This window comes from Tyto alba, unplaced genomic scaffold, assembly GCF_018691265.1.
Source record: "Tyto alba isolate M040663 unplaced genomic scaffold, T.alba_DEE_v4.0 Super-Scaffold_1, whole genome shotgun sequence".
Taxonomy (NCBI): domain Eukaryota; kingdom Metazoa; phylum Chordata; class Aves; order Strigiformes; family Tytonidae; genus Tyto; species Tyto alba.
In genome coordinates this window covers 21,983,644-22,007,475 of record NW_024881261.1, presented here as the reverse complement: position 1 = coordinate 22,007,475, position 23,832 = coordinate 21,983,644, and the positions used below count along the sequence as shown (strand labels likewise).

General features: G+C 60.8%; 4 long non-coding RNA genes across 4 annotated transcripts; all 4 read left to right on the top strand.

Moving 5' to 3' along the window:
• The first annotated feature begins 1,579 nt into the window (after positions 1 to 1,579).
• LOC116958946 lies at positions 1,580 to 3,322 on the top strand. Its single transcript, XR_006164966.1, has 4 exons — positions 1,580 to 1,891; positions 2,221 to 2,274; positions 2,361 to 3,011; positions 3,283 to 3,322. It is a non-coding gene; the product is annotated as an uncharacterized LOC116958946 (long non-coding RNA).
• Positions 3,323 to 10,211: 6,889 nt separating this feature from the next.
• LOC122153172 lies at positions 10,212 to 11,954 on the top strand. The gene is made up of 4 exons (XR_006165011.1): positions 10,212 to 10,523; positions 10,853 to 10,906; positions 10,993 to 11,643; positions 11,915 to 11,954. It is a non-coding gene; the product is annotated as an uncharacterized LOC122153172 (long non-coding RNA).
• A 6,654-nt stretch (positions 11,955 to 18,608) lies between these two features.
• On the top strand, positions 18,609 to 20,145 carry LOC122153181. Its single transcript, XR_006165033.1, has 4 exons — positions 18,609 to 18,714; positions 19,044 to 19,097; positions 19,184 to 19,834; positions 20,106 to 20,145. It is a non-coding gene; the product is annotated as an uncharacterized LOC122153181 (long non-coding RNA).
• Positions 20,146 to 21,710: 1,565 nt separating this feature from the next.
• LOC122153173 lies at positions 21,711 to 22,727 on the top strand. Its single transcript, XR_006165013.1, has 3 exons — positions 21,711 to 21,965; positions 22,293 to 22,346; positions 22,433 to 22,727. It is a non-coding gene; the product is annotated as an uncharacterized LOC122153173 (long non-coding RNA).
• Positions 22,728 to 23,832: the final 1,105 nt, after the last annotated feature.

The window sequence follows — 23,832 nt, the reverse complement described above, 5'->3', positions numbered from 1 at the left end:
TTTTGGGGGAGCCGTTTTGTGCCAGCAGCCCCTCGAGCTCCCTGTAGCCAGGGCTGAGGACCCAGGGCCCTGGTGCCCCGCTGCTGGCCCCCTGGAAGCGGGCTTTGTGCCGCAAGGCTCTCCTGGATGGGAGCTGCGGAGCCTTTGGAGCCCCCGAGCCGACCCTGCTGTGAGGGTTTGGCGCTCTGCCTGGCGGCTTCATGCCGTGTTGGCCAGCCAGCCAGCCTGGCAGCCCCGTCATCGGGGTGCATGCCGTGGGGCGCCACTGCTCCCCAGAGAGAGGCGGGGTGCCCTTTGCTGGACGGAGCCGCGGGGACAGCCCTGTAAGTTGGGGTGAGGAAAGTCCCCTGCTTTGCCCTTGGGGCTGTTGTAGCAAGCGGGCCAGGAGGAGAACCCTCTAAGGAGGGCAGAAGCTTTTTCCTGGGGCTGCTCCCTCCCTTCCACCCCTAGAAACTGTGCCCAGAGGCCCAGACCTCCGTGGCCAAGGTGGCGTCCGCCGGCCCGAGCCAGGGCTTCAGCCGCGGCTGCTGGTAAGCTGGGAGCAGGGTCTGTTGGCTGGGGTTGGGGAGGTGGGGTGGTCTGGGAGCAGGGGAGGCGGGCTTTTGGCCCCTGAGTGGGTCGGGGAGGGGGGCAGACATCTCTTGGGAGATTCCCTCTGTCATCCAGCCCCCAGAAAGGGTCAGCTAAAGGTGGGGGAAGAGGATCCCGCCTGGGCGAGGGCCCGCCAGCTCTGGTCTCGCCGGGGTCTTGAAGTTGGTGCGGTTGTTGCACTGAGTGCCAGGGGCCAACTGGCAAAGAAAGTCTTTGCAGGGCAGCTGCCAGGCAGCTGTGCTGTTGCGAAGGGACGGAGCTGGTGGCAAGGGCTGTGCAGGGGCCAGGGGGCAAGAAGGCAAGGTGGCCTTGCTGTGGGGTGCGGGGCGGTGTCAGCGCCCAGCCTCAGCCCCCACCTGGCTGTAGGTGCCCTGGGTTGGTGTCGCTCAGTCGTGTGTTTGTCTCTCTTGGGGTAGAGCAGCTCGCAAAGAAGAAAGCAAGGCAGAAGAGGACGGCGCTGGACCTGCGAGTCAAGGGTGAGGAAGAAAGAAGAGGACGGTGCTGGACCTGCGAGTCAAGAGGGAGCAAGAAAGAAGAGGACGGCGCTGGACCTGCGAGTCAAGAGGGAGGAAGAAAGAAGAGGACGGCGCTGGACCTGCGAGTCAAGAGGGAGAAAGAAAGAAGAGGACGGTGCTGGACCTGCGAGTCAAGAGGGAGGAAGAAAGAAGAGGACGGCGCTGGACCTGCGAGTCAAGGGTGAGGAAGAAAGAAGAGGACGGCGCTGGACCTGCGAGTCAAGAGGGAGCAAGAAAGAAGAGGACGGCGCTGGACCTGCGAGTCAAGAGGGAGCAAGAAAGAAGAGGACGGCGCTGGACCTGCGAGTCAAGAGGGAGGAAGAAAGAAGAGGACGGCGCTGGACCTGCGAGTCAAGAGGGAGGAAGAAAGAAGAGGACGGCGCTGGACCTGCGAGTCAAGGGTGAGAAAGAAAGAAGAGGACGGCGCTGGATCTGTGAGTCAAGGGTGAGGAAGAAAGAAGAGGATGGCGCTGGACCTGCGAGTCAAGGGTGAGGAAGAAAGAAGAGGATGGCGCTGGACCTGCGAGTCAAGAGGGAGGAAGAAAGAAGAGGAATGCGCTGGACCTGTGAGTCAAGGGTGAGGAAGAAAGAAGAGGACGGCGCTGGGCCTGCGAGTCAAGAGGGAGCAAGAAAGAAGAGGATGGCGCTGGACCTGCGAGTCAAGAGGGAGGAAGAAAGAATTGCACGGCCCTGGACCTGTGAGTGAAGAGTTAGCTTCAGCTAGCAAGCCTGATATACCTGAGCGAGGGGACGACAGCACAGAGGCTTCTGCCAGTAACAGTGAGGTACCTTGGGGAGGGGATGGGACCGGGGGGGGGCTTTGTCGGGAATCGCTGAGGTAGTTGAGGGAGGGGTGGCACTGAGGTGTGGTTTCTAAGGGAATTGCTGAGGTACCTCGAGGAAGGGATGCAGGGTTCGGAACCTTGAAGCATATCAGGTGGGTCAAGGAGATGTTGAGGACAGAAAACTGTGCAGTCATGCCTCCCAGGAAAGTGGGGAAATTGAGAAAACCCTGATGAGGCCTCCTCGGATGTCTGGAGGCTTGGGGACAGGGATGTTGAGGTCGTTAATCCTGTCCTAAAGATTTCTCCCTCTCTTTCTGTCTCTCCTGCAGCACCTGACTGGTTAGAGGAGCAAGTGGACAAGCAGATCCTGGGGCACAGCACAGGTAAAATTTGTTAGCCTCAGCTTGGGAGACCTGGAGAACCATTGCCACGTTTCCTTTCAACAGCCGCTGCTTCTCCACTTGTCCAGGGAGAGCACCGATTCCCCAAGAAAATGCCATTGTGCACCATAGGGGGTACACTCTGCAACTTTCAAGCCCGCTTGTGCCTTAGCTCACACCTACGACATTGCGCTGCAGATGCGATTTTAACTTGGCACTAGTTGTTGTAGTGTTTGGCTTTGGTGAGGCCAGTGTGTGTTGGTCGTCGGGTAGCGTAGGGTGGGCTCTTAAGGAGAGAGCGAGGTTTTTCATGCAGGAGCTGTCTGACGCTGGAGTGTTGTTGTGGAAGTGTTCACGTTGGCGTTGTCTGATGTTGGAGCATTCTTGCAGGACGAGCGGATTCCTTTGTGAAGGCTGGTCCAGGAGGTGGCGTAGAGCGAGTAGGGAAGCAGTTTAGTGTGAGAGGACGAACCGTGGATGGTTTGAAGGTAGATGTTGGACAGTTGTTGTTTGGACAGGTACAAGTTTGGTGTAGCGTAGGGAGCGAAGTTGACTTTGCCTGTGTGGTGCAATTGGATGGGTGTGGAGAGCTAATGCGAAGCGGGCTTCTGCAAGTGACCCTAAAGCTGAAGCTCCAGCCGGCAGCTGTAGGCAAGTTCGCGCTGCCTGGACGGGCGGAAGAGGGCCGTGCACGGCTAGTGGAGTGAAGCACAGCAAGCTTGCAGCTCCGCAAACCACAGGTAAGGAGCGTGGCAGTTGGTGTTGAGCTGTGGCAATTTCTAACAGGTGAAGCTGGGGTTCAGCGCGAGAAGTGCTTTGTGAGGGGTGTGCTGGGAAGCTCTGCTGCAGCAGAGGGGCAGAGTTGGGGGGAGGGCCTGTATGGGGAGCAGGGTCCGAGAAGGCAAGGTGTCCTTGCTGTGGGGTGCGGGGCGGCGTCAGCCCCCAGGGGGCTGTAGGGGCCTGGGGTTGGCGTCGCTCAGTCGTCCGTTTGTCTCTCTTGGGATGGAGCAGCTCGCAAAGAAGAAAGCAAGGCAGAAGAGGACGGTGCTGGACCTGCGAGTCAAGAGGGAGGAGGAAGATGGGCCGGCGGAGCCAGGGAGGAGGGAACATCCCTTTGGGCACAGGCACCTCCCTGTAATCAGGGCTCAGGTGGGGCACGAGCATCCCTGGCCCTTGTGGGCCTCCTGCTTCCCTGGAGCTGAGCAGCCGCCCCGTAAGCGGGGCTGGGGTGCCTGCTCTTCTGGCCTTTGGCCACCAGGCTCCGCTGGCTGGCTGGCTGGCTGTTTGGCTGCCTTGTGTGCTGCTGAGAGAGTGTGTTTGCTGATGCTCGTGCATTTTGGGGGAGCCGTTTTGTGCCAGCAGCCCCTCGAGCTCCCTGTAGCCAGGGCTGAGGACCCAGGGCCCTGGTGCCCCGCTGCTGGCCCCCTGGAAGCGGGCTTTGTGCCGCAAGGCTCTCCTGGATGGGAGCTGCGGAGCCTTTGGAGCCCCCGAGCCGACCCTGCTGTGAGGGTTTGGCGCTCTGCCTGGCGGCTTCATGCCGTGTTGGCCAGCCAGCCAGCCTGGCAGCCCCGTCATCGGGGTGCATGCCGTGGGGCGCCACTGCTCCCCAGAGAGAGGCGGGGTGCCCTTTGCTGGACGGAGCCGCGGGGACAGCCCTGTAAGTTGGGGTGAGGAAAGTCCCCTGCTTTGCCCTTGGGGCTGTTGTAGCAAGCGGGCCAGGAGGAGAACCCTCTAAGGAGGGCAGAAGCTTTTTCCTGGGGCTGCTCCCTCCCTTCCACCCCTAGAAACTGTGCCCAGAGGCCCAGACCTCCGCGGCCAAGGTGGCGTCCGCCGGCCCGAGCCAGGGCTTCAGCCGCGGCTGCTGGTAAGCTGGGAGCAGGGTCTGTTGGCTGGGGTTGGGGAGGTGGGGTGGTCTGGGAGCAGGGGAGGCGGGCTTTTGGCCCCTGAGTGGGTCGGGGAGGGGGGCGGACATCTCTCGGGAGATTCCCTCTGTCATCCAGCCCCCAGAAAGGGTCAGCTAAAGGTGGGGGAAGAGGATCCCGCCTGGGCGAGGGCCCGCCAGCTCTGGTCTCGCCGGGGTCTTGAAGTTGGTGCGGTTGTTGCACTGAGTGCCAGGGGCCAACTGGCAAAGAAAGTCTTTGCAGGGCAGCTGCCAGGCAGCTGTGCTGTTGCGAAGGGACGGAGCTGGTGGCAAGGGCTGTGCAGGGGCCAGGGGGCAAGAAGGCAAGGTGGCCTTGCTGTGGGGTGCGGGGCGGTGTCAGCGCCCAGCCTCAGCCCCCACCTGGCTGTAGGTGCCCTGAGTTGGTGTCGCTCAGTCGTGTGTTTGTCTCTCTTGGGGTAGAGCAGCTCGCAAAGAAGAAAGCAAGGCAGAAGAGGACGGCGCTGGACCTGCGAGTCAAGAGGGAGGAAGAAAGAAGAGGACGGCGCTGGACCTGCGAGTCAAGAGGGAGAAAGAAAGAAGAGGACGGTGCTGGACCTGCGAGTCAAGAGGGAGGAAGAAAGAAGAGGATGGCGCTGGACCTGCGAGTCAAGAGGGAGGAAGAAAGAAGAGGACGGCGCTGGACCTGCGAGTCAAGGGTGAGGAAGAAAGAAGAGGACGGCGCTGGACCTGCGAGTCAAGAGGGAGCAAGAAAGAAGAGGACGGCGCTGGACCTGCGAGTCAAGAGGGAGGAAGAAAGAAGAGGACGGCGCTGGACCTGCGAGTCAAGAGGGAGGAAGAAAGAAGAGGACGGCGCTGGACCTGCGAGTCAAGAGGGAGGAAGAAAGAAGAGGACGGCGCTGGACCTGCGAGTCAAGAGGGAGGAAGAAAGAAGAGGATGGCGCTGGACCTGCGAGTCAAGGGTGAGGAAGAAAGAAGAGGATGGCGCTGGACCTGCGAGTCAAGAGGGAGCAAGAAAGAATTGCACGGCCCTGGACCTGTGAGTGAAGAGTTAGCTTCAGCTAGCAAGCCTGATATACCTGAGCGAGGGGACGACAGCACAGAGGCTTCTGCCAGTAACAGTGAGGTACCTTGGGGAGGGGATGGGACCGGGGGGGGGCTTTGTCGGGAATCGCTGAGGTAGTTGAGGGAGGGGTGGCACTGAGGCGTGGTTTCTAAGGGAATTGCTGAGGTACCTCGAGGAAGGGATGCAGGGTTCGGAACCTTGAAGCATATCAGGTGGGTCAAGGAGATGTTGAGGACAGAAAACTGTGCTGTCATGCCTCCCAGGAAAGTGGGGAAATTGAGAAAACCCTGATGAGGCCTCCTCGGATGTCTGGAGGCTTGGGGACAGGGATGTTGAGGTCGTTAATCCTGTCCTAAAGATTTCTCCCTCTCTTTCTGTCCCTCCTGCAGCACCTGACTGGTTAGAGGAGCAAGTGGACAAGCAGATCCTGGCGCACAGCACAGGTAAAATTTGTTAGCCTCAGCTTGGGAGACCTGGAGAACCATTGCCACGTTTCCTTTCAACAGCCGCTGCTTCTCCACTTGTCCAGGGAGAGCACCGATTCCCCAAGAAAATGCCATTGTGCACCATAGGGGGTACACTCTGCAACTTTCAAGCCCGCTTGTGCCTTAGCTCACACCTACGACATTGCGCTGCAGATGCGATTTTAACTTGGCACTAGTTGTTGTAGTGTTTGGCTTTGGTGAGGCCAGTGTGTGTTGGTCGTCGGGTAGCGTAGGGTGGGCTCTTAAGGAGAGAGCGAGGTTTTTCATGCAGGAGCTGTCTGACGCTGGAGTGTTGTTGTGGAAGTGTTCACGTTGGCGTTGTCTGATGTTGGAGCATTCTTGCAGGACGAGCGGATTCCTTTGTGAAGGCTGGTCCAGGAGGTGGCGTAGAGCGAGTAGGGAAGCAGTTTAGTGTGAGAGGACGAACCGTGGATGGTTTGAAGGTAGATGTTGGACAGTTGTTGTTTGGACAGGTACAAGTTTGGTGTAGCGTAGGGAGCGAAGTTGACTTTGCCTGTGTGGTGCAATTGGATGGGTGTGGAGAGCTAATGCGAAGCGGGCTTCTGCAAGTGACCCTAAAGCTGAAGCTCCAGCCGGCAGCTGTAGGCAAGTTCGCGCTGCCTGGACGGGCGGAAGAGGGCCGTGCACGGCTAGTGGAGTGAAGCACAGCAAGCTTGCAGCTCCGCAAACCACAGGTAAGGAGCGTGGCAGTTGGTGTTGAGCTGTGGCATCTCTAACAGGTGAAGCTGGGGTTCAGCGCGAGAAGTGCTTTGTGAGGGGTGTGCTGGGAAGCTCTGCTGCAGCAGAGGGGCAGAGTTGGGGGGAGGGCCTGTATGGGGAGCAGGGTCCGAGAAGGCAAGGTGTCCTTGCTGTGGGGTGCGGGGCGGCGTCAGCCCCCAGGGGGCTGTAGGGGCCTGGGGTTGGCGTCGCTCAGTCGTCCGTTTGTCTCTCTTGGGATGGAGCAGCTCGCAAAGAAGAAAGCAAGGCAGAAGAGGACGGTGCTGGACCTGCGAGTCAAGAGGGAGGAGGAAGATGGGCCGGCGGAGCCAGGGAGGAGGGAACATCCCTTTGGGCACAGGCACCTCCCTGTAATCAGGGCTCAGGTGGGGCACGAGCATCCCTGGCCCTTGTGGGCCTCCTGCTTCCCTGGAGCTGAGCAGCCGCCCCGTAAGCGGGGCTGGGGTGCCTGCTCTTCTGGCCTTTGGCCACCAGGCTCCGCTGGCTGGCTGGCTGGCTGTTTGGCTGCCTTGTGTGCTGCTGAGAGAGTGTGTTTGCTGATGCTCGTGCATTTTGGGGGAGCCGTTTTGTGCCAGCAGCCCCTCGAGCTCCCTGTAGCCAGGGCTGAGGACCCAGGGCCCTGGTGCCCCGCTGCTGGCCCCCTGGAAGCGGGCTTTGTGCCGCAAGGCTCTCCTGGATGGGAGCTGCGGAGCCTTTGGAGCCCCCGAGCCGACCCTGCTGTGAGGGTTTGGCGCTCTGCCTGGCGGCTTCATGCCGTGTTGGCCAGCCAGCCAGCCTGGCAGCCCCGTCATCGGGGTGCATGCCGTGGGGCGCCACTGCTCCCCAGAGAGAGGCGGGGTGCCCTTTGCTGGACGGAGCCGCGGGGACAGCCCTGTAAGTTGGGGTGAGGAAAGTCCCCTGCTTTGCCCTTGGGGCTGTTGTAGCAAGCGGGCCAGGAGGAGAACCCTCTAAGGAGGGCAGAAGCTTTTTCCTGGGGCTGCTCCCTCCCTTCCACCCCTAGAAACTGTGCCCAGAGGCCCAGACCTCCGCGGCCAAGGTGGCGTCCGCCGGCCCGAGCCAGGGCTTCAGCCGCGGCTGCTGGTAAGCTGGGAGCAGGGTCTGTTGGCTGGGGTTGGGGAGGTGGGGTGGTCTGGGAGCAGGGGAGGCGGGCTTTTGGCCCCTGAGTGGGTCGGGGAGGGGGGCGGACATCTCTCGGGAGATTCCCTCTGTCATCCAGCCCCCAGAAAGGGTCAGCTAAAGGTGGGGGAAGAGGATCCCGCCTGGGCGAGGGCCCGCCAGCTCTGGTCTCGCCGGGGTCTTGAAGTTGGTGCGGTTGTTGCACTGAGTGCCAGGGGCCAACTGGCAAAGAAAGTCTTTGCAGGGCAGCTGCCAGGCAGCTGTGCTGTTGCGAAGGGACGGAGCTGGTGGCAAGGGCTGTGCAGGGGCCAGGGAGCAAGAAGGCAAGGTGGCCTTGCTGTGGGGTGCGGGGCGGTGTCAGCGCCCAGCCTCAGCCCCCACCTGGCTGTAGGTGCCCTGAGTTGGTGTCGCTCAGTCGTGTGTTTGTCTCTCTTGGGGTAGAGCAGCTCGCAAAGAAGAAAGCAAGGCAGAAGAGGACGGCGCTGGACCTGCGAGTCAAGGGTGAGGAAGAAAGAAGAGGACGGTGCTGGACCTGCGAGTCGAGAGGGAGCAAGAAAGAAGAGGACGGCGCTGGACCTGCGAGTCAAGAGGGAGGAAGAAAGAAGTTGACGGCGCTGGACCTGCGAGTCAAGAGGGAGAAAGAAAGAAGAGGACAGTGCTGGACCTGCGAGTCAAGAGGGAGGAAGAAAGAAGAGGACGGCGCTGGACCTACGAGTCAAGGGTGAGGAAGAAAGAAGAGGACGGCGCTGGACCTGCGAGTCAAGAGGGAGAAAGAAAGAAGAGGACAGTGCTGGACCTGCGAGTCAAGAGGGAGGAAGAAAGAAGAGGACGGCGCTGGACCTACGAGTCAAGGGTGAGGAAGAAAGAAGAGGATGGCGCTGGACCTGCGAGTCAAGCGGGAGGAGGAAGATGGGCCGGCGGAGCCAGGGAGGAGGGAACATCCCTTTGGGCACAGGCACCTCCCTGTAATCAGGGCTCAGGTGGGGCACGAGCATCCCTGGCCCTTGTGGGCCTCCTGCTTCCCTGGAGCTGAGCAGCCGCCCCGTAAGCGGGGCTGGGGTGCCTGCTCTTCTGGCCTTTGGCCACCAGGCTCCGCTGGCTGGCTGGCTGGCTGTTTGGCTGCCTTGTGTGCTGCTGAGAGAGTGTGTTTGCTGATGCTCGTGCATTTTGGGGGAGCCGTTTTGTGCCAGCAGCCCCTCGAGCTCCCTGTAGCCAGGGCTGAGGACCCAGGGCCCTGGTGCCCCGCTGCTGGCCCCCTGGAAGCGGGCTTTGTGCCGCAAGGCTCTCCTGGATGGGAGCTGCGGAGCCTTTGGAGCCCCCGAGCCGACCCTGCTGTGAGGGTTTGGCGCTCTGCCTGGCGGCTTCATGCCGTGTTGGCCAGCCAGCCAGCCTGGCAGCCCCGTCATCGGGGTGCATGCCGTGGGGCGCCACTGCTCCCCAGAGAGAGGCGGGGTGCCCTTTGCTGGACGGAGCCGCGGGGACAGCCCTGTAAGTTGGGGTGAGGAAAGTCCCCTGCTTTGCCCTTGGGGCTGTTGTAGCAAGCGGGCCAGGAGGAGAACCCTCTAAGGAGGGCAGAAGCTTTTTCCTGGGGCTGCTCCCTCCCTTCCACCCCTAGAAACTGTGCCCAGAGGCCCAGACCTCCGCGGCCAAGGTGGCGTCCGCCGGCCCGAGCCAGGGCTTCAGCCGCGGCTGCTGGTAAGCTGGGAGCAGGGTCTGTTGGCTGGGGTTGGGGAGGTGGGGTGGTCTGGGAGCAGGGGAGGCGGGCTTTTGGCCCCTGAGTGGGTCGGGGAGGGGGGCAGACATCTCTCGGGAGATTCCATCTGTCATCCAGCCCCCAGAAAGGGTCAGCTAAAGGTGGGGGAAGAGGATCCCGCCTGGGCGAGGGCCCGCCAGCTCTGGTCTCGCCGGGGTCTTGAAGTTGGTGCGGTTGTTGCACTGAGTGCCAGGGGCCAACTGGCAAAGAAAGTCTTTGCAGGGCAGCTGCCAGGCAGCTGTGCTGTTGCGAAGGGACGGAGCTGGTGGCAAGGGCTGTGCAGGGGCCAGGGGGCAAGAAGGCAAGGTGGCCTTGCTGTGGGGTGCGGGGCGGTGTCAGCGCCCAGCCTCAGCCCCCACCTGGCTGTAGGTGCCCTGGGTTGGTGTCGCTCAGTTGTGTGTTTGTCTCTCTTGGGGTAGAGCAGCTCGCAAAGAAGAAAGCAAGGCAGAAGAGGACGGCGCTGGACCTGCGAGTCAAGGGTGAGGAAGAAAGAAGAGGACGGTGCTGGACCTGCGAGTCGAGAGGGGGCAAGAAAGAAGAGGACGGCGCTGGACCTGCGAGTCAAGAGGGAGGAAGAAAGAAGAGGACGGCGCTGGACCTGCGAGTCAAGAGGGAGAAAGAAAGAAGAGGACGGTGCTGGACCTGCGAGTCAAGAGGGAGGAAGAAAGAAGAGGACGGCGCTGGACCTGCGAGTCAAGGGTGAGGAAGAAAGAAGAGGACGGCGCTGGACCTGCGAGTCAAGAGGGAGCAAGAAAGAAGAGGACGGCGCTGGACCTGCGAGTCAAGAGGGAGGAAGAAAGAAGAGGACGGCGCTGGACCTGCGAGTCAAGAGGGAGGAAGAAAGAAGAGGACGGCGCTGGATCTGTGAGTCAAGGGTGAGGAAGAAAGAAGAGGATGGCGCTGGACCTGCGAGTCAAGGGTGAGGAAGAAAGAAGAGGATGGCGCTGGACCTGCGAGTCAAGAGGGAGGAAGAAAGAAGAGGAATGCGCTGGACCTGTGAGTCAAGGGTGAGGAAGAAAGAAGAGGACGGCGCTGGGCCTGCGAGTCAAGGGTGAGGAAGAAAGAAGAGGACGGCGCTGGGCCTGCGAGTCAAGAGGGAGGAAGAAAGAATTGCACGGCCCTGGACCTGTGAGTGAAGAGTTAGCTTCAGCTAGCAAGCCTGATATACCTGAGCGAGGGGACGACAGCACAGAGGCTTCTGCCAGTAACAGTGAGGTACCTTGGGGAGGGGATGGGACCGGGGGGGGGCTTTGTCGGGAATCGCTGAGGTAGTTGAGGGAGGGGTGGCACTGAGGTGTGGTTTCTAAGGGAATTGCTGAGGTACCTCGAGGAAGGGATGCAGGGTTCGGAACCTTGAAGCATATCAGGTGGGTCAAGGAGATGTTGAGGACAGAAAACTGTGCAGTCATGCCTCCCAGGAAAGTGGGGAAATTGAGAAAACCCTGATGAGGCCTCCTCGGATGTCTGGAGGCTTGGGGACAGGGATGTTGAGGTCGTTAATCCTGTCCTAAAGATTTCTCCCTCTCTTTCTGTCTCTCCTGCAGCACCTGACTGGTTAGAGGAGCAAGTGGACAAGCAGATCCTGGGGCACAGCACAGGTAAAATTTGTTAGCCTCAGCTTGGGAGACCTGGAGAACCATTGCCACGTTTCCTTTCAACAGCCGCTGCTTCTCCACTTGTCCAGGGAGAGCACCGATTCCCCAAGAAAATGCCATTGTGCACCATAGGGGGTACACTCTGCAACTTTCAAGCCCGCTTGTGCCTTAGCTCACACCTACGACATTGCGCTGCAGATGCGATTTTAACTTGGCACTAGTTGTTGTAGTGTTTGGCTTTGGTGAGGCCAGTGTGTGTTGGTCGTCGGGTAGCGTAGGGTGGGCTCTTAAGGAGAGAGCGAGGTTTTTCATGCAGGAGCTGTCTGACGCTGGAGTGTTGTTGTGGAAGTGTTCACGTTGGCGTTGTCTGATGTTGGAGCATTCTTGCAGGACGAGCGGATTCCTTTGTGAAGGCTGGTCCAGGAGGTGGCGTAGAGCGAGTAGGGAAGCAGTTTAGTGTGAGAGGACGAACCGTGGATGGTTTGAAGGTAGATGTTGGACAGTTGTTGTTTGGACAGGTACAAGTTTGGTGTAGCGTAGGGAGCGAAGTTGACTTTGCCTGTGTGGTGCAATTGGATGGGTGTGGAGAGCTAATGCGAAGCGGGCTTCTGCAAGTGACCCTAAAGCTGAAGCTCCAGCCGGCAGCTGTAGGCAAGTTCGCGCTGCCTGGACGGGCGGAAGAGGGCCGTGCACGGCTAGTGGAGTGAAGCACAGCAAGCTTGCAGCTCCGCAAACCACAGGTAAGGAGCGTGGCAGTTGGTGTTGAGCTGTGGCAATTTCTAACAGGTGAAGCTGGGGTTCAGCGCGAGAAGTGCTTTGTGAGGGGTGTGCTGGGAAGCTCTGCTGCAGCAGAGGGGCAGAGTTGGGGGGAGGGCCTGTATGGGGAGCAGGGTCCGAGAAGGCAAGGTGTCCTTGCTGTGGGGTGCGGGGCGGCGTCAGCCCCCAGGGGGCTGTAGGGGCCTGGGGTTGGCGTCGCTCAGTCGTCCGTTTGTCTCTCTTGGGATGGAGCAGCTCGCAAAGAAGAAAGCAAGGCAGAAGAGGACGGTGCTGGACCTGCGAGTCAAGAGGGAGGAGGAAGATGGGCCGGCGGAGCCAGGGAGGAGGGAACATCCCTTTGGGCACAGGCACCTCCCTGTAATCAGGGCTCAGGTGGGGCACGAGCATCCCTGGCCCTTGTGGGCCTCCTGCTTCCCTGGAGCTGAGCAGCCGCCCCGTAAGTGGGGCTGGGGTGCCTGCTCTTCTGGCCTTTGGCCACCAGGCTCCGCTGGCTGGCTGGCTGGCTGTTTGGCTGCCTTGTGTGCTGCTGAGAGAGTGTGTTTGCTGATGCTCGTGCATTTTGGGGGAGCCGTTTTGTGCCAGCAGCCCCTCGAGCTCCCTGTAGCCAGGGCTGAGGACCCAGGGCCCTGGTGCCCCGCTGCTGGCCCCCTGGAAGCGGGCTTTGTGCCGCAAGGCTCTCCTGGATGGGAGCTGCGGAGCCTTTGGAGCCCCCGAGCCGACCCTGCTGTGAGGGTTTGGCGCTCTGCCTGGCGGCTTCATGCCGTGTTGGCCAGCCAGCCAGCCTGGCAGCCCCGTCATCGGGGTGCATGCCGTGGGGCGCCACTGCTCCCCAGAGAGAGGCGGGGTGCCCTTTGCTGGACGGAGCCGCGGGGACAGCCCTGTAAGTTGGGGTGAGGAAAGTCCCTGCTTTGCCCTTGGGGCTGTTGTAGCAAGCGGGCCAGGAGGAGAACCCTCTAAGGAGGGCAGAAGCTTTTTCCTGGGGCTGCTCCCTCCCTTCCACCCCTAGAAACTGTGCCCAGAGGCCCAGACCTCCGCGGCCAAGGTGGCGTCCGCCGGCCCGAGCCAGGGCTTCAGCCGCGGCTGCTGGTAAGCTGGGAGCAGGGTCTGTTGGCTGGGGTTGGGGAGGTGGGGTGGTCTGGGAGCAGGGGAGGCGGGCTTTTGGCCCCTGAGTGGGTCGGGGAGGGGGCGGACATCTCTCGGGAGATTCCCTCTGTCATCCAGCCCCCAGAAAGGGTCAGCTAAAGGTGGGGGAAGAGGATCCCGCCTGGGCGAGGGCCCGCCAGCTCTGGTCTCGCCGGGGTCTTGAAGTTGGTGCGGTTGTTGCACTGAGTGCCAGGGGCCAACTGGCAAAGAAAGTCTTTGCAGGGCAGCTGCCAGGCAGCTGTGCTGTTGCGAAGGGACGGAGCTGGTGGCAAGGGCTGTGCAGGGGCCAGGGGGCAAGAAGGCAAGGTGGCCTTGCTGTGGGGTGCGGGGCGGTGTCAGCGCCCAGCCTCAGCCCCCACCTGGCTGTAGGTGCCCTGGGTTGGTGTCGCTCAGTCGTGTGTTTGTCTCTCTTGGGGTAGAGCAGCTCGCAAAGAAGAAAGCAAGGCAGAAGAGGACGGCGCTGGACCTGCGAGTCAAGGGTGAGGAAGAAAGAAGAGGACGGTGCTGGACCTGCGAGTCGAGAGGGAGCAAGAAAGAAGAGGACGGCGCTGGACCTGCGAGTCAAGAGGGAGGAAGAAAGAAGAGGACGGCGCTGGACCTGCGAGTCAAGAGGGAGAAAGAAAGAAGAGGACAGTGCTGGACCTGCGAGTCAAGAGGGAGGAAGAAAGAAGAGGACGGCGCTGGACCTACGAGTCAAGGGTGAGGAAGAAAGAAGAGGACGGCGCTGGACCTGCGAGTCAAGAGGGAGGAGGAAAGAAGAGGATGGCGCTGGACCTGCGAGTCAAGCGGGAGGAGGAAGATGGGCCGGCGGAGCCAGGGAGGAGGGAACATCCCTTTGGGCACAGGCACCTCCCTGTAATCAGGGCTCAGGTGGGGCACGAGCATCCCTGGCCCTTGTGGGCCTCCTGCTTCCCTGGAGCTGAGCAGCCGCCCCGTAAGCGGGGCTGGGGTGCCTGCTCTTCTGGCCTTTGGCCACCAGGCTCCGCTGGCTGGCTGGCTGGCTGTTTGGCTGCCTTGTGTGCTGCTGAGAGAGTGTGTTTGCTGATGCTCGTGCATTTTGGGGGAGCCGTTTTGTGCCAGCAGCCCCTCGAGCTCCCTGTAGCCAGGGCTGAGGACCCAGGGCCCTGGTGCCCCGCTGCTGGCCCCCTGGAAGCGGGCTTTGTGCCGCAAGGCTCTCCTGGATGGGAGCTGCGGAGCCTTTGGAGCCCCCGAGCCGACGCTGCTGTGAGGGTTTGGCGCTCTGCCTGGCGGCTTCATGCCGTGTTGGCCAGCCAGCCAGCCTGGCAGCCCCGTCATCGGGGTGCATGCCGTGGGGCGCCACTGCTCCCCAGAGAGAGGCGGGGTGCCCTTTGCTGGACGGAGCCGCGGGGACAGCCCTGTAAGTTGGGGTGAGGAAAGTCCCCTGCTTTGCCCTTGGGGCTGTTGTAGCAAGCGGGCCAGGAGGAGAACCCTCTAAGGAGGGCAGAAGCTTTTTCCTGGGGCTGCTCCCTCCCTTCCACCCCTAGAAACTGTGCCCAGAGGCCCAGACCTCCGCGGCCAAGGTGGCGCCCGCCGGCCCGAGCCAGGGCTTCAGCCGCGGCTGCTGGTAAGCTGGGAGCAGGGTCTGTTGGCTGGGGTTGGGGAGGTGGGGTGGTCTGGGAGCAGGGGAGGCGGGCTTTTGGCCCCTGAGTGGGTCGGGGAGGGGGGCGGACATCTCTCGGGAGATTCCCTCTGTCATCCAGCCCCCAGAAAGGGTCAGCTAAAGGTGGGGGAAGAGGATCCCGCCTGGGCGAGGGCCCGCCAGCTCTGGTCTCGCCGGGGTCTTGAAGTTGGTGCGGTTGTTGCACTGAGTGCCAGGGGCCAACTGGCAAAGAAAGTCTTTGCAGGGCAGCTGCCAGGCAGCTGTGCTGTTGCGAAGGGACGGAGCTGGTGGCAAGGGCTGTGCAGGGGCCAGGGGGCAAGAAGGCAAGGTGGCCTTGCTGTGGGGTGCGGGGCGGTGTCAGCGCCCAGCCTCAGCCCCCACCTGGCTGTAGGTGCCCTGAGTTGGTGTCGCTCAGTCGTGTGTTTGTCTCTCTTGGGGTAGAGCAGCTCGCAAAGAAGAAAGCAAGGCAGAAGAGGACGGCGCTGGACCTGCGAGTCAAGAGGGAGGAAGAAAGAAGAGGACGGCGCTGGACCTGCGAGTCAAGAGGGAGGAAGAAAGAAGAGGACGGCGCTGGACCTGCGAGTCAAGAGGGAGGAAGAAAGAAGAGGACGGCGCTGGACCTGCGAGTCAAGGGTGAGGAAGAAAGAAGAGGATGGCGCTGGACCTGCGAGTCAAGAGGGAGCAAGAAAGAATTGCACGGCCCTGGACCTGTGAGTGAAGAGTTAGCTTCAGCTAGCAAGCCTGATATACCTGAGCGAGGGGACGACAGCACAGAGGCTTCTGCCAGTAACAGTGAGGTACCTTGGGGAGGGGATGGGACCGGGGGGGGGCTTTGTCGGGAATCGCTGAGGTAGTTGAGGGAGGGGTGGCACTGAGGCGTGGTTTCTAAGGGAATTGCTGAGGTACCTCGAGGAAGGGATGCAGGGTTCGGAACCTTGAAGCATATCAGGTGGGTCAAGGAGATGTTGAGGACAGAAAACTGTGCTGTCATGCCTCCCAGGAAAGTGGGGAAATTGAGAAAACCCTGATGAGGCCTCCTCGGATGTCTGGAGGCTTGGGGACAGGGATGTTGAGGTCGTTAATCCTGTCCTAAAGATTTCTCCCTCTCTTTCTGTCCCTCCTGCAGCACCTGACTGGTTAGAGGAGCAAGTGGACAAGCAGATCCTGGCGCACAGCACAGGTAAAATTTGTTAGCCTCAGCTTGGGAGACCTGGAGAACCATTGCCACGTTTCCTTTCAACAGCCGCTGCTTCTCCACTTGTCCAGGGAGAGCACCGATTCCCCAAGAAAATGCCATTGTGCACCATAGGGGGTACACTCTGCAACTTTCAAGCCCGCTTGTGCCTTAGCTCACACCTACGACATTGCGCTGCAGATGCGATTTTAACTTGGCACTAGTTGTTGTAGTGTTTGGCTTTGGTGAGGCCAGTGTGTGTTGGTCGTCGGGTAGCGTAGGGTGGGCTCTTAAGGAGAGAGCGAGGTTTTTCATGCAGGAGCTGTCTGACGCTGGAGTGTTGTTGTGGAAGTGTTCACGTTGGCGTTGTCTGATGTTGGAGCATTCTTGCAGGACGAGCGGATTCCTTTGTGAAGGCTGGTCCAGGAGGTGGCGTAGAGCGAGTAGGGAAGCAGTTTAGTGTGAGAGGACGAACCGTGGATGGTTTGAAGGTAGATGTTGGACAGTTGTTGTTTGGACAGGTACAAGTTTGGTGTAGCGTAGGGAGCGAAGTTGACTTTGCCTGTGTGGTGCAATTGGATGGGTGTGGAGAGCTAATGCGAAGCGGGCTTCTGCAAGTGACCCTAAAGCTGAAGCTCCAGCCGGCAGCTGTAGGCAAGTTCGCGCTGCCTGGACGGGCGGAAGAGGGCCGTGCACGGCTAGTGGAGTGAAGCACAGCAAGCTTGCAGCTCCGCAAACCACAGGTAAGGAGCGTGGCAGTTGGTGTTGAGCTGTGGCAATTTCTAACAGGTGAAGCTGGGGTTCAGCGCGAGAAGTGCTTTGTGAGGGGTGTGCTGGGAAGCTCTGCTGCAGCAGAGGGGCAGAGTTGGGGGGAGGGCCTGTATGGGGAGCAGGGTCCGAGAAGGCAAGGTGTCCTTGCTGTGGGGTGCGGGGCGGCGTCAGCCCCCAGGGGGCTGTAGGGGCCTGGGGTTGGCGTCGCTCAGTCGTCCGTTTGTCTCTCTTGGGATGGAGCAGCTCGCAAAGAAGAAAGCAAGGCAGAAGAGGACGGTGCTGGACCTGCGAGTCAAGAGGGAGGAGGAAGATGGGCCGGCGGAGCCAGGGAGGAGGGAACATCCCTTTGGGCACAGGCACCTCCCTGTAATCAGGGCTCAGGTGGGGCACGAGCATCCCTGGCCCTTGTGGGCCTCCTGCTTCCCTGGAGCTGAGCAGCCGCCCCGTAAGCGGGGCTGGGGTGCCTGCTCTTCTGGCCTTTGGCCACCAGGCTCCGCTGGCTGGCTGGCTGGCTGTTTGGCTGCCTTGTGTGCTGCTGAGAGAGTGTGTTTGCTGATGCTCGTGCATTTTGGGGGAGCCGTTTTGTGCCAGCAGCCCCTCGAGCTCCCTGTAGCCAGGGCTGAGGACCCAGGGCCCTGGTGCCCCGCTGCTGGCCCCCTGGAAGCGGGCTTTGTGCCGCAAGGCTCTCCTGGATGGGAGCTGCGGAGCCTTTGGAGCCCCCGAGCCGACCCTGCTGTGAGGGTTTGGCGCTCTGCCTGGCGGCTTCATGCCGTGTTGGCCAGCCAGCCAGCCTGGCAGCCCCGTCATCGGGGTGCATGCCGTGGGGCGCCACTGCTCCCCAGAGAGAGGCGGGGTGCCCTTTGCTGGACGGAGCCGCGGGGACAGCCCTGTAAGTTGGGGTGAGGAAAGTCCCCTGCTTTGCCCTTGGGGCTGTTGTAGCAAGCGGGCCAGGAGGAGAACCCTCTAAGGAGGGCAGAAGCTTTTTCCTGGGGCTGCTCCCTCCCTTCCACCCCTAGAAACTGTGCCCAGAGGCCCAGACCTCCGCGGCCAAGGTGGCGTCCGCCGGCCCGAGCCAGGGCTTCAGCCGCGGCTGCTGGTAAGCTGGGAGCAGGGTCTGTTGGCTGGGGTTGGGGAGGTGGGGTGGTCTGGGAGCAGGGGAGGCGGGCTTTTGGCCCCTGAGTGGGTCGGGGAGGGGGGCGGACATCTCTCGGGAGATTCCCTCTGTCATCCAGCCCCCAGAAAGGGTCAGCTAAAGGTGGGGGAAGAGGATCCCGCCTGGGCGAGGGCCCGCCAGCTCTGGTCTCGCCGGGGTCTTGAAGTTGGTGCGGTTGTTGCACTGAGTGCCAGGGGCCAACTGGCAAAGAAAGTCTTTGCAGGGCAGCTGCCAGGCAGCTGTGCTGTTGCGAAGGGACGGAGCTGGTGGCAAGGGCTGTGCAGGGGCCAGGGAGCAAGAAGGCAAGGTGGCCTTGCTGTGGGGTGCGGGGCGGTGTCAGCGCCCAGCCTCAGCCCCCACCTGGCTGTAGGTGCCCTGAGTTGGTGTCGCTCAGTCGTGTGTTTGTCTCTCTTGGGGTAGAGCAGCTCGCAAAGAAGAAAGCAAGGCAGAAGAGGACGGCGCTGGACCTGCGAGTCAAGGGTGAGGAAGAAAGAAGAGGACGGTGCTGGACCTGCGAGTCGAGAGGGAGCAAGAAAGAAGAGGACGGCGCTGGACCTGCGAGTCAAGAGGGAGGAAGAAAGAAGAGGACGGCGCTGGACCTGCGAGTCAAGAGGGAGGAAGAAAGAAGAGGACGGCGTTGGACCTGCGAGTCAAGGGTGAGAAAGAAAGAAGAGGACGGCGCTGGATCTGTGAGTCAAGGATGAGGAAGAAAGAAGAGGATGGCGCTGGACCTGCGAGTCAAGAGGGAGAAAGAAAGAAGAGGACGGTGCTGGACCTGCGAGTCAAGAGGGAGGAAGAAAGAAGAGGACGGTGCTGGACCTGCGAGTCAAGAGGGAGGAAGAAAGAAGAGGACGGCGCTGGACCTGCGAGTCAAGGGTGAGGAAGAAAGAAGAGGACGGCGCTGGACCTGCGAGTCAAGAGGGAGCAAGAAAGAAGAGGACGGCGCTGGACCTGCGAGTCAAGAGGGAGGAAGAAAGAAGAGGACGGCGCTGGACCTGCGAGTCAAGAGGGAGGAAGAAAGAAGAGGACGGTGCCGGACGTGCAAGTCAAGAGGGAGGAAGAAAGAATTGCATGGCCCTGGACCTGTGAGTGAAGAGTTAGCTTCAGCTAGCAAGCCTGATATACCTGAGCGAGGGGACGACAGCACAGAGGCTTCTGCCAGTAACACTGAGGTACCTTGGGGAGGGGATGGAACCGGGGGGGGGCTTTGTCGGGAATCGCTGAGGTAGTTGAGGGAGGGGTGGCACTGAGGTGTGGTTTCTAAGGGAATTGCTGAGGTACCTCGAGGAAGGGATGCAGGGTTCGGAACCTTGAAGCATATCAGGTGGGTCAAGGAGATGTTGAGGACAGAAAACTGTGCAGTCATGCCTCCCAGGAAAGTGGGGAAATTGAGAAAACCCTGATGAGGCCTCCTCGGATGTCTGGAGGCTTGGGGACAGGGATGTTGAGGTCGTTAATCCTGTCCTAAAGATTTCTCCCTCTCTTTCTGTCTCTCCTGCAGCACCTGACTGGTTAGAGGAGCAAGTGGACAAGCAGATCCTGGGGCACAGCACAGGTAAAATTTGTTAGCCTCAGCTTGGGAGACCTGGAGAACCATTGCCACGTTTCCTTTCAACAGCCGCTGCTTCTCCACTTGTCCAGGGAGAGCACCGATTCCCCAAGAAAATGCCATTGTGCACCATAGGGGGTACACTCTGCAACTTTCAAGCCCGCTTGTGCCTTAGCTCACACCTACGACATTGCGCTGCAGATGCGATTTTAACTTGGCACTAGTTGTTGTAGTGTTTGGCTTTGGTGAGGCCAGTGTGTGTTGGTCGTCGGGTAGCGTAGGGTGGGCTCTTAAGGAGAGAGCGAGGTTTTTCATGCAGGAGCTGTCTGACGCTGGAGTGTTGTTGTGGAAGTGTTCACGTTGGCGTTGTCTGATGTTGGAGCATTCTTGCAGGACGAGCGGATTCCTTTGTGAAGGCTGGTCCAGGAGGTGGCGTAGAGCGAGTAGGGAAGCAGTTTAGTGTGAGAGGACGAACCGTGGATGGTTTGAAGGTAGATGTTGGACAGTTGTTGTTTGGACAGGTACAAGTTTGGTGTAGCGTAGGGAGCGAAGTTGACTTTGCCTGTGTGGTGCAATTGGATGGGTGTGGAGAGCTAATGCGAAGCGGGCTTCTGCAAGTGACCCTAAAGCTGAAGCTCCAGCCGGCAGCTGTAGGCAAGTTCGCGCTGCCTGGACGGGCGGAAGAGGGCCGTGCACGGCTAGTGGAGTGAAGCACAGCAAGCTTGCAGCTCCGCAAACCACAGGTAAGGAGCGTGGCAGTTGGTGTTGAGCTGTGGCAATTTCTAACAGGTGAAGCTGGGGTTCAGCGCGAGAAGTGCTTTGTGAGGGGTGTGCTGGGAAGCTCTGCTGCAGCAGAGGGGCAGAGTTGGGGGGAGGGCCTGTATGGGGAGCAGGGTCCGAGAAGGCAAGGTGTCCTTGCTGTGGGGTGCGGGGCGGCGTCAGCCCCCAGGGGGCTGTAGGGGCCTGGGGTTGGCGTCGCTCAGTCGTCCGTTTGTCTCTCTTGGGATGGAGCAGCTCGCAAAGAAGAAAGCAAGGCAGAAGAGGACGGTGCTGGACCTGCGAGTCAAGAGGGAGGAGGAAGATGGGCCGGCGGAGCCAGGGAGGAGGGAACATCCCTTTGGGCACAGGCACCTCCCTGTAATCAGGGCTCAGGTGGGGCACGAGCATCCCTGGCCCTTGTGGGCCTCCTGCTTCCCTGGAGCTGAGCAGCCGCCCCGTAAGTGGGGCTGGGGTGCCTGCTCTTCTGGCCTTTGGCCACCAGGCTCCGCTGGCTGGCTGGCTGGCTGTTTGGCTGCCTTGTGTGCTGCTGAGAGAGTGTGTTTGCTGATGCTCGTGCATTTTGGGGGAGCCGTTTTGTGCCAGCAGCCCCTCGAGCTCCCTGTAGCCAGGGCTGAGGACCCAGGGCCCTGGTGCCCCGCTGCTGGCCCCCTGGAAGCGGGCTTTGTGCCGCAAGGCTCTCCTGGATGGGAGCTGCGGAGCCTTTGGAGCCCCCGAGCCGACCCTGCTGTGAGGGTTTGGCGCTCTGCCTGGCGGCTTCATGCCGTGTTGGCCAGCCAGCCAGCCTGGCAGCCCCGTCATCGGGGTGCATGCCGTGGGGCGCCACTGCTCCCCAGAGAGAGGCGGGGTGCCCTTTGCTGGACGGAGCCGCGGGGACAGCCCTGTAAGTTGGGGTGAGGAAAGTCCCTGCTTTGCCCTTGGGGCTGTTGTAGCAAGCGGGCCAGGAGGAGAACCCTCTAAGGAGGGCAGAAGCTTTTTCCTGGGGCTGCTCCCTCCCTTCCACCCCTAGAAACTGTGCCCAGAGGCCCAGACCTCCGCGGCCAAGGTGGTGTCCGCCGGCCCGAGCCAGGGCTTCAGCCGCGGCTGCTGGTAAGCTGGGAGCAGGGTCTGTTGGCTGGGGTTGGGGAGGTGGGGTGGTCTGGGAGCAGGGGAGGCGGGCTTTTGGCCCCTGAGTGGGTCGGGGAGGGGGCGGACATCTCTCGGGAGATTCCCTCTGTCATCCAGCCCCCAGAAAGGGTCAGCTAAAGGTGGGGGAAGAGGATCCCGCCTGGGCGAGGGCCCGCCAGCTCTGGTCTCGCCGGGGTCTTGAAGTTGGTGCGGTTGTTGCACTGAGTGCCAGGGGCCAACTGGCAAAGAAAGTCTTTGCAGGGCAGCTGCCAGGCAGCTGTGCTGTTGCGAAGGGACGGAGCTGGTGGCAAGGGCTGTGCAGGGGCCAGGGGGCAAGAAGGCAAGGTGGCCTTGCTGTGGGGTGCGGGGCGGTGTCAGCGCCCAGCCTCAGCCCCCACCTGGCTGTAGGTGCCCTGAGTTGGTGTCGCTCAGTCGTGTGTTTGTCTCTCTTGGGGTAGAGCAGCTCGCAAAGAAGAAAGCAAGGCAGAAGAGGACGGCGCTGGACCTGCGAGTCAAGGGTGAGGAAGAAAGAAGAGGACGGTGCTGGACCTGCGAGTCAAGAGGGAGCAAGAAAGAAGAGGACGGCGCTGGACCTGCGAGTCAAGAGGGAGGAAGAAAGAAGAGGACGGCGCTGGGCCTGCGAGTCAAGAGGGAGCAAGAAAGAAGAGGACGGCGCTGGACCTGCGAGTCAAGGGTGAGGAAGAAAGAAGACAACTGCACTGGACCTGAGAGTCAAGGGTGAGGAAGAAAGAAGACAACGGCACTGGACCTGAGAGTCAAGGGTGAGGAAGAAAGAAGGGGACGGCGCTGGACCTGCGAGTCAAGAGGGAGGAAGAAAGAAGAGGACGGTGCCGGACGTGCAAGTCAAGAGGGAGGAAGAAAGAATTGCACGGCCCTGGACCTGTGAGTGAAGAGTTAGCTTCAGCTAGCAAGCCTGATATACCTGAGCGAGGGGACGACAGCACAGAGGCTTCTGCCAGTAACACTGAGGTACCTTGGGGAGGGGATGGGACCGGGGGGGGGCTTTGTCGGGAATCGCTGAGGTAGTTGAGGGAGGGGTGGCACTGAGGTGTGGTTTCTAAGGGAATTGCTGAGGTACCTCGAGGAAGGGATGCAGGGTTCGGAACCTTGAAGCATATCAGGTGGGTCAAGGAGATGTTGAGGACAGAAAACTGCAGTCATGCCTCCCAGGAAAGTGGGGAAATTGAGAAAACCCTGATGAGGCCTCCTCGGATGTCTGGAGGCTTGGGGACAGGGATGTTGAGGTCGTTAATCCTGTCCTAAAGATTTCTCCCTCTCTTTCTGTCTCTCCTGCAGCACCTGACTGGTTAGAGGAGCAAGTGGACAAGCAGATCCTGGGGCACAGCACAGGTAAAATTTGTTAGCCTCAGCTTGGGAGACCTGGAGAACCATTGCCACGTTTCCTTTCAACAGCCGCTGCTTCTCCACTTGTCCAGGGAGAGCACCGATTCCCCAAGAAAATGCCATTGTGCACCATAGGGGGTACACTCTGCAACTTTCAAGCCCGCTTGTGCCTTAGCTCACACCTACGACATTGCGCTGCAGATGCGATTTTAACTTGGCACTAGTTGTTGTAGTGTTTGGCTTTGGTGAGGCCAGTGTGTGTTGGTCGTCAGGTAGCGTAGGGTGGGCTCTTAAGGAGAGAGCGAGGTTTTTCATGCAGGAGCTGTCTGACGCTGGAGTGTTGTTGTGGAAGTGTTCACGTTGGCGTTGTCTGATGTTGGAGCATTCTTGCAGGACGAGCAGATTCCTTTGTGAAGGCTGGTCCAGGAGGTGGCGTAGAGCGAGTAGGGAAGCAGTTTAGTGTGAGAGGACGAACCGTGGATGGTTTGAAGGTAGATGTTGGACAGTTGTTGTTTGGACAGGTACAAGTTTGGTGTAGCGTAGGGAGCGAAGTTGACTTTGCCTGTGTGGTGCAATTGGATGGGTGTGGAGAGCTAATGCGAAGCGGGCTTCTGCAAGTGACCCTAAAGCTGAAGCTCCAGCCGGCAGCTGTAGGCAAGTTCGCGCTGCCTGGACGGGCGGAAGAGGGCCGTGCACGGCTAGTGGAGTGAAGCACAGCAAGCTTGCAGCTCCGCAAACCACAGGTAAGGAGCGTGGCAGTTGGTGTTGAGCTGTGGCAATTTCTAACAGGTGAAGCTGGGGTTCAGCGCGAGAAGTGCTTTGTGAGGGGTGTGCTGGGAAGCTCTGCTGCAGCAGAGGGGCAGAGTTGGGGGGAGGGCCTGTATGGGGAGCAGGGTCCGAGAAGGCAAGGTGTCCTTGCTGTGGGGTGCGGGGCGGCGTCAGCCCCCAGGGGGCTGTAGGGGCCTGGGGTTGGCGTCGCTCAGTCGTCCGTTTGTCTCTCTTGGGATGGAGCAGCTCGCAAAGAAGAAAGCAAGGCAGAAGAGGACGGTGCTGGACCTGCGAGTCAAGAGGGAGGAGGAAGATGGGCCGGCGGAGCCAGGGAGGAGGGAACATCCCTTTGGGCACAGGCACCTCCCTGTAATCAGGGCTCAGGTGGGGCACGAGCATCCCTGGCCCTTGTGGGCCTCCTGCTTCCCTGGAGCTGAGCAGCCGCCCCGTAAGCGGGGCTGGGGTGCCTGCTCTTCTGGCCTTTGGCCACCAGGCTCCGCTGGCTGGCTGGCTGGCTGTTTGGCTGCCTTGTGTGCTGCTGAGAGAGTGTGTTTGCTGATGCTCGTGCATTTTGGGGGAGCCGTTTTGTGCCAGCAGCCCCTCGAGCTCCCTGTAGCCAGGGCTGAGGACCCAGGGCCCTGGTGCCCCGCTGCTGGCCCCCTGGAAGCGGGCTTTGTGCCGCAAGGCTCTCCTGGATGGGAGCTGCGGAGCCTTTGGAGCCCCC